Source organism: Sciurus vulgaris (assembly GCF_902686455.1).
Source record: "Sciurus vulgaris genome assembly, chromosome: 18".
Classification (NCBI taxonomy): Eukaryota; Metazoa; Chordata; class Mammalia; order Rodentia; family Sciuridae; genus Sciurus; species Sciurus vulgaris.
Genome location: NC_136479.1, coordinates 34,733,908 through 34,740,292, shown reverse-complemented (window position 1 = coordinate 34,740,292; position 6,385 = coordinate 34,733,908). Strand labels below are relative to the sequence as shown.

At 45.2% G+C, this 6,385-nt stretch overlaps 1 pseudogene across 1 annotated transcript; it reads left to right on the top strand.

Moving 5' to 3' along the window:
- The first annotated feature begins 317 nt into the window (after nt 1-317).
- LOC306650170 (FMR1-interacting protein NUFIP2-like) lies at nt 318-5,289 on the top strand (annotated as a pseudogene). The gene is made up of 2 exons: nt 318-326; nt 3,952-5,289. The product of its transcript is annotated as an FMR1-interacting protein NUFIP2-like (transcript).
- The last annotated feature ends 1,096 nt before the right edge of the window (nt 5,290-6,385 follow it).

The window sequence follows — 6,385 nt, the reverse complement described above, 5'->3', positions numbered from 1 at the left end:
CCAAATCACTCCGTCCACCAGCAGATAATTGGGCGGGAATCCCGCCAGGGTGGGAACCACTTATAAGTGCTGCGTGGTCTTCAGTAAAGGCAGAATATTGGGAACTCATAAAGGAAGTTGCCAGCTGACCCATTTTGTGCCCCAGAGTGTCCCTGGACTGAAATAAGCCCAAAGAGGTTTGTGCCTCTCCCTGGATGCCGAGGAGTGAGAGTCCCCTGGGCTCCTGGCATCCCATAAGATCTACTGGGAAGACACCAATAATGGCCACGCAGGAGCCTCCGCACTCCAGGGCTGATCCTGGCTGACTCACGCTCATAATGGTGAAGGTGAGGCCGGAGGAGGTTGAGACCCACTCAGAGTGGAATCTGTGGGAAGCACGGGGGACCCAGTGGCCCAGCAGAGGTCAGCATCTCCCCAGGGCGTGCGTCCCATCCCACATACCCACCATCAGAGTTCCAGAGGTCGCCAAGACCAAACCCCATGCTGGAACTTCCAGGGTAGAACTCCGCTCCACCCGCTGTGGGAGGACCCAACTTCCCAGTCCAACCAGCTTTTGCTCCCCGCCACCATGGCCGGCAGTTGACCGAGGAGCACAAAGACACTGGATTTAAGGACCCGGGCCAGGGTCACAGCGCCCAGAAGCGAACACCCAGGACGCCCATCCCGCAGCAGTTTCAACCGCCTCAGCAGAAACAAGCCCTTCATGTTTTAATCCCGTTTTCCCTCCTTTAAAATTTTTTCAAAATTCTTAATTTTTTTTCGAATTTTATTATTTTTTAATTTTCCCCCCATTTTGTGAGATTGTGGGGGAGTCTGGGGGGATGGGTGAGTGTGTTCTCGCTGTGTGGACATAGGATCAGAAATATATGTGTTCGTATACGTGTGTGTTTATGTGACTCCACTTCCTTTTTAACTGCTTTCTTGTTCACCTGTTCATCATCGGCCTCAGTTTGAGTTAGATGGGGTACAACTGGCTGTGGTCTTGAGTTGTTCTGATCTGACATTTATTTGTTTGTTTATCCCTTGGTTTTTGTCCTCTTATTGCCCTCCTTCTTTACTCTCCTCCCTACTGATAGTTAAATTTCCTGTTCCCTCTTCCTCTCTTTCATTTAAAAAATTTAGTTGTCTTTTTCACTCCTTCTTTATAGTCGTCATTCTTTACCTATCTCCTGCCTCTTTTATGCTCACTTTTTAAATATTTCAAAATTTCCCGACTTCCTACGCTATTTTCTCTCCACTTAAGAAACTGTAAATCCTGCTGATAGAATTCTAGACTTTATGTGATTTCTCTGCCACTCGTGTTGTTGTGATTCTTGATACACATGATGTAGCACACGCCTGCTGTGTAATGCCTGATCTAGTTCAGCTTTTTATTATTGGTTCATATGTTAAATGCTGATGTCACTATCCCTATACAGCTGGCAATTAGCGCCACGAATGTCAAAGGAGACACTGGACATTCATTTTAAGGCTGTACATCTGTTGCTAACGTTAGTTCTATTCCTGGCTTCCCCTTCCTCAAGAGGGACTGGAAGATTCGCTTCAAGTTCACAGAGCACAGATCTTGCTGCAGAGCAATATTCACACCTTGGTCAAGTAACAGAGGATCTTGCCCCACACATGATCTTGCCCCACCTGGGAACCTCAATAATACTTGGACTATAGTAACAATCCTATTCCCCTATAGAATAGGTGAGAGAGAAGTCCCAAACCAACAACCGGGCCCCAGTGAGGAACTACCAGAGGGGAACTTCAAGACCCACTCCTGGAAATCTACTCATACCCCCCCCCAAAACAGAGAGAAGTCCCAGAACAATAAAGAACTACACAGAAAAGTAAATGCACATAAAAGAGGAAGGGGAATTCATATTAATTGATGCACAAGTCCAAGACGTCTGAAAATGTGAGAAAATGGTTGAACAAATCTCCCCTCAAAATTCACAGCCCCCCAATAAAGGATCCTACATATATGGAGAAGTATGAAATTCCAGAGAAAGACTATACAAAACTGATTATTAAAATGTTAAATGAACTAAAAGAACATCTAAGGAATGAATTAAGAAAGCAAATACAGGAGATGAAAAAAAAAAACATTTCAATAAAGGACTAGAGATATTGAAAGGAACAAATCATAAGTCCTGAAAATGAAAGACGAAATGAATCAAATAAAAAATTCACTTGAAAGCATCACAAACAGATTAAATTTCATAGAAAATAGAACTTCAGGCCTTGAATACAGGGTACTTGAATTAAATACTCAGTATGCAATAAAGAAAAACAAAGACCATAATCAGAACCTACAAGAACTCTGGAACATCATCAAGAGAACAACACTAAGAGACACTGAGATAGAAGAGAACACAGAAATACATGCTAAAGGCATTAAGATTATCTTCAATGAGACAGTAACAGACAAAGTTCCCCTCTATTAGAAAAGAGATACAAATGCACACACAAGTGTAGGACCCCCCAAAAGGAGAACCCAACTCTATCCCTCGGATCGACGGCAACCCCAATCAACCGCAGGAGGCGTCACTTGATGCAAACCGCACGAGGTGTTTATTCCAGCGCGCTGGGACCCGACTCGGGACTCACGCAGGAGTCCAGGAGTCGAGTCCCTAGCAGAAAATCTTACAAGTTTATAAAGGCAGAAACCACACATCGGAAGGGGTCGCACATGAAAGGGAAAAGGGGAACAAAGCTGCCGGGAAATTCCAAAGGGGGTCTGAGTTGTCTGATAACATACAACATGTTTCACAATGTTTTACATCAGGGCGTAGATTCTGGTCAATAGTTTCTGGTAATCCTACTGTTTGAGCACCATCTAGCTATCTGGCTCAATTTACGCTTTTACTCTCTGTTTGGGGCTGTTTCTTGGAACAGCTTTAGGGGCTTTGTTCCCGTCACTGGGAGGGAGACCTTAGGGAGTTGAGATAAAACAGCTTAAAAAAAATGTCCATTCTTTCACAAGAGACATATAGGACCTCAAATACATAAGACCAAAACAGAACCTCTTCAAGACACATCATAATCAAAATGCCTAACATTATAAAAGGAAATAATATTAAGAGTTGCAAGAGAAAAGCATCAGATCAGGTCATATTTAGAGGTAAACCAATAAAGCTCACTTTTGACTTCTCAGCTCAGACCCTAAAATCAAGGAGAGTCTAGGATGAGATATTCTAAGCTCTAAAAGAAAACAATTGACAGTCGAGATTGCTATACCAAGCAAAGCCATCATTCAAAATCAATACGGAAACACTTTCCATGACAAAGATAAACTAAGAGAATTCATGACCACTTAGCAAACACTGCAGAGATACTTAAAGATAAATGGTACACAAAGGAACCCAAAAGCAAACCCCAGAGCTCCCAAATAGATGAAGATCACTAGAAGAGCAACTAACTAAATGAAAATCAAGACACAATTAAATATAGCAAACAAACCAAAATAGTAGGAAACAGCAAATCCATGTCCATATAACACTGGATATAAATGTGTCCCGACCCGCAGGACTTCAACGGGAACCTGGAGCGGGGAGCGGGGATTGGGAGAGACAAGAGACACGGGAAATGGAGACAAGACAAAAGCCTGATCAAGTCTCGTTTATTAGGGGAATAAACACAGTTAATATAAAGTACAAAAACCAATCAGGGGAAAGCGCGCGAAGGTAAGACTAGTCTCGCGCCAGAACTCGAATAAGGAAGTGTAGTTGGCCAGTCGTGAAGCACCACGCAATCTTGTCTGATGCACCTGGTATAGGCTGACAGTTGTGTGTGCAGGTAGAGGCACGCCCCGCCAGCATCCGGCAGGCGCCATCTTAGCTCAGCATGAGGCGAGGCAGGGCGCGTGACCTGCCGGCTCCGGACATAAATGGTCTTCACTCCCCAATTAAAAGACACTAAGACAGCCACCACCATCCGCACCATCATCCCCAGCAGCAGCAGTAGCAGTCGCACTACCACCACCATTATTATTTCTACAACCATAGCCACAACCACCGCCACCATCACCAGCAGCCTTACCAATACCTGCAGCATGGAGCCGAGGGCGGCCCCAAGGCCCCAAGGCCCAGCCAAAGCCACTGAAACATGAGCAGAAACACACCCTCCAGCAGCACCAGGAAATGCCGAAGAAGAAAACAAGCTATGGTGAAATAAATGGTAATGCTGGAGAAAGAGAAATATCTTTAAAGAGCTAGCAACCCCATTTCCAGGGTCCTCAATGGCAGCCAGCAAGTTGTAGACACTAGCCTGAAGCAGACTGTAAAGGCCAGCGCCTTTGGGAAAGCAGGAATTAAAACCAAGAATTTCATTCAGAAAAACATATGGACAAAAAGAATGGGACGTCTTACAAAAATAAATCTGGAGAGAACCAGTCTGTGGATAAGACTGATACTGTAGCAATTCCAAATGGTGTCGTAACAAATAATTCAGGCTACATTACTAATGGTTATATGGGCAAAGGAGCAGATAATGATGGTAGTGGATCTGAGAGTGGATGTACCACTCCTAAAAAAAAGGAAAGCTAGGCGCAATAGTGCCAAGGGTTGTGAAAACCTTAATTTAGTGCAGGACAAAATAATGCAACAAGAGACTAGTGTCCCAACCTTAAAATCGGGACTTGAAACTTTCAAGCCTGACTATAGTGAACAAAAGGGAAATCGAGTAGATGGTTCAAAGCCCATTTGGAAATATGAGACTGGGCCTGGAGGAACAACTGGAGGAAAACCTGCTGTGGCTGATATGCTTCGTCAAAGTTCAGATATTAAACCTGGTGTGAGCAGCAAAAAGTTCGATGATCGGCCCAAAGGAAAGCACGCCTCAGCTCTTGCCTCTAAAGAGGACTCATGGACCCTGTTTAAACCACTCCCAGTTTTTCCAGTGGACAATAGCAGTGCTAAAATAGTTCCTAAAATAAGTTATGCAAGCAAAGTTAAAGAAAACCTCAACAAAACTATTCAGAACTCTTCTGTTTGACCATCTTCATCCTCTTCGTCATCTACTGGGGGAACTCTGACCCAGCCTTCAAGTCTGTTATCCCAGGTCCCTATGTCAGCACTGAAATCTGTTACTTCTGCCAACTTTTCCAATGGGCCTATTTTAGCAGGGACTGATGGAAGTGTGTATCCTTCAGGGAGTCAGCCACTGCTAACTACTGCTGCTAATACTCTAACACCCGTTTCTTCTGGGACTGATTCAGTTCTCCAGGACATGAGTCTAACTTCAGCAGCTGTTGAACAGATTAAGTCTAGCACAAGAAATAAAACCAAGAATCAAGAATTGTGATGGCGGTGAATCCAAGATGGCAGACTAGAGGGAGGCTGCACTCCTTGTCACTCCGTAACTCCAGTTTCAAGCAAAGGATATCTGTTTCTTGGTGAGGCAGTTTTTGCTGCTTATCGATCCCCAGCTGTTTACCCCATTTGTCTAGTGTGATCACCTGCAGTCTGCCAGCATATCGATGCCTTTTTTGAGTGGAGATTGCTCATTGTCAGATGCCTATCATCTGCCATTTGCCTGCCTCTTGTCTGTCCATCGCCTGCCTTACACCTCTCCATCACCCACCACACAAGGTTCACCTCCCGATCGTCCGACAAGAGTCAGCAAACTGATCGCCAACTGCCAGTGGAGCACCAGCTGCCTGCTGTTGCCTGGAAGTTCACTGTTACAGTACCTGCAGGTTTGGTTACACGTGGCTGCTGCCATTTTGAAACAACAGCCAGGCCCCGTAGGACCCCTGGCCAGACTGACTGAGCCCGTCTCCAGGATCCCTCAGCCCGACCAATCACTCCCTGCCTCCGAGGCCCTCACATCAACTGACTGCTCCCTGCCACCAGGACCCCCAGACCGACTGACTGCGCCCTATCACCGGGACCCCAGACCGACTGATTGCACCCCCCCTCCAGGATCCCGCAACCAGACCAAACACACCTGACCTCCAGGACCTCCAGGTGACCACATCCACACCCCGAGCTGCAGCTCCCCATTTGCCAACACATTTAGAAGCCAGAGTGGCCATCTTGGATAATCCTGGAAGCCAAGCCATAGCTCCGATCTTTAGGTGGGGCAAATCCCATCCTGACACCCCTGCTGGAGACTTGAAGCTCATTGTCAGCTACTTCTCATGCATCAGGCTACTGAAGACTGGGAGGTTTGAATACTATACGAACGTTATATTGTAGATTTTCTTTTTTCTCCTTATTGAACGATTTTAAGTTTTTATTTCTTTACTTTTCTTGCTCTTTTTTCCTTTTGTTTACCTGTCCCCTCAGAGTCTCTTTCTCCCTTTCTGCATGCTAACATCCAATATCTTTTGATTATACTCTCACCCTTTCTATTATCTAGAACTTCTGTATATTCTTTTCTTATCCCATTAACAGCT